The sequence below is a fragment of the Selaginella moellendorffii genome, unplaced genomic scaffold (genome assembly GCF_000143415.4).
Source record: "Selaginella moellendorffii unplaced genomic scaffold, v1.0 SELMOscaffold_8, whole genome shotgun sequence".
Taxonomy (NCBI): Eukaryota; Viridiplantae; Streptophyta; class Lycopodiopsida; order Selaginellales; family Selaginellaceae; genus Selaginella; species Selaginella moellendorffii.
This window is the reverse complement of record NW_003314269.1, coordinates 1,882,431-1,885,227: the sequence shown is the minus strand read 5'-3', so window position 1 is coordinate 1,885,227 and position 2,797 is coordinate 1,882,431.

The window sequence follows — 2,797 nt, the reverse complement described above, 5'->3', positions numbered from 1 at the left end:
ATTAAACACGTGAAGCACTTGGACGAAGTGCAAAGGCTAAGTGGCATAGATGCCATTCATGTGGCTAATATATCCCCAAATCCTAAATAGGACTTATGAAGGTTGTGAGTGAGACTCTTCCAAATGATCAAATGTGTGATTAAGTGATTAAAGTAGAATGAAAAAGTTAGTTGCTTACACTAGCAATCATTGGTGATAATTGACTATCATCTAGAATAATTGATTATCCTTGTCAAAAGATTTTACTTAATTATTGTTGATATAGATTGATTTATCATTCTTTGGATGGTGGATTCTTTCTTCAATAATGATTATGCATCTCTCTATTGATAGGATAATTAATGATCTTTCATTATAGTTAATTATTCTCTTTGATAACTTATAGCTTTTCGCATTCCAATATGTTCTTTATGGTTTGCTTTAGATTGGTCTTTTAAGTTTGAAATATCGGTAGAATGTTGTTGACACTTGTTTGAGCAACTCTAGTTCCTTAGTATTATTAACTAGGATCTATTAACATTAGCTAGTGCGATAGTTGGTATAAACAAGTGTTTGTTAGTCTTGTAGTATTCATTTTATTCTATTGATTGTTGCTATAGTTGGTCTTAATAGATTAAATGTTATTTCTATAGAGCACTTGCTTTTTACCCTTTATCTTATAGTGATTTACCATAAGATAATTATAAAGCGAAACCTAAACCCTCCATATGCCACATGTCATATACCACATGTTACATGCCACGTGTCTAAAGGATAGTGGTGCAAAACCTAAGTTTCAAGGCCTTGGGCCATTAGCCAAACTCCTAATCATGGAGCCAAGGAATGACAGAACCAAACCATGAAGCAACTCTTGAGCATATACCCCAAGGAGCAAAGGGACAGCAGCACGAAGTGACTTAGAATAGTTCTAGAGCATCCAGCATCCCAATGCTAGGACCAGCACGTAAAACAGAGCCAAACAGGGTCTGGCGCTATTTTGGGTACTCTACCAACTAGCATGGTATGGAAATTAGGCTTAGACCCAAGCCAAACGCAAAACAAGGATAGGCATGTAAGTGGGAACTAGATTATACCTTAAGTTGGTTAGCCATACTCGACCTACCCACTATCCCTCATATACATTCTATACATTTAAAACCCTCTATAACCCCCCCCCCCCCCCCCTTTGGGCTTTCACCCCAAGCTTCCCTTAGTACTAGGAGTTAATCTCTAGGACAAGCTTGAAATTTACTAAATATAGAATATCTCTAAATTGTGAATTTGGACACAGGATGAACACTATTATGTTCAGGACAATCTTTACATTTTGTAAATATACTAAATAAGCGAATCTAAACACTTTCCATAAATAGCATTTGGGACCAAAATGAGACTAACACAAAGGGTATAATAGCGAGGGTGTTTAGCAGACATGGTAAACTCTCATTTAGCAAATATTGAAGAACCATTCTCAATATTGCAGGAGTTCTTAATACTAGCAAGTGCAAACCAATAACACAAGTTTCTCAAACCATGCTAAATATGCTCAGCAAAAAACACATAGGGTTCCTACCTTATATTTATCCAATTTAAATGCATGGTCATTGACCAGTTTCTCAACTATCTCAAGTGGGAACTGATAACGATCCAACAATACCAACCTCCTACCTTTGTGGCAGTAAGGAAAGAATATTTGAAGGACTAGCCGATAAGTAACTTTTGATACTTAAAGTCACATTCGCGACACTCTCCCCCCCTTAGGGAAGATCGACGTCCTCATCGATGCATACTCCAATCTAGACCACTGTGAAGGAAACAATTCTATTAAAAGTTCACAGTGATCACACTATGTGAGAAATGCACCAACTTAAATGAGTTAGGGTAACCTCTTTGTCTAACGTGGATGTGCTACCAACTCAGACACCTTCCGGCTGTTGCCGACAAAGAAATGACTAATAGAGTTAGCCACCCTTGCTACTTTGGTTGTCACCCAGCTTACAAAAGTGTCATATACCCTTATCCGTAGAGACATAAAAGGAAAAGTTAGAGGCCCCAACCCTCATGAGCAAAGAAACCAAAGGTTTAGATAGACTATTATAAATAGGCAGTTAGAGTTGTTTATACGGTTACGCCCTTTGAATAGAATAAGGAACATTGATAGAGAGGTAGGTGATATGACCAGTCGACAATAGCTACCCTATGATTAAATATTTCACCATGCATATGAAATGCCGAAGCCAATTTGCCTATACTGGCCCAAACTCAAAGATTAATAGATGGATAATATCAAAGTTAGAGACAATGATATCTTAGAGACTTAATTATCAATGAATAAATTTTATTTTAGAACACAAAAGTAGTTATCATCCGATAAACTAGTATTATAGTATAGGAACCACCAACATCATCATGTTTAAAAATATAGGATTCACTATCTAACAAAATTCAAAAGCTAGAGTATTATCAAGAACACTCAATAACAAAATTAATTATTAAAAATTGTATGAAAAATAAGTCAAAGAACACAAAGTATCATTGACTAACAAGTAAAATACTCGTGAATGTATCACCCAAAGGAAATAACATTCTAATCTATCAGAACTAACTCAAACAATAATCAACAGAACAAAATGAATGCGGTAAGATCAACAAACACTCATTCATACTAACTATTACATTAGTTAATCTAAATAGATTCCGTTCAACAATACAAAGGAACTCAAGTTGTTTAAATAAGTGTTAGCAACATTCTACTGATGTCTCAAACCCAAGAGACCAATCCAAAACAAACCACAAGGAACATATGGTATAGTGAAAA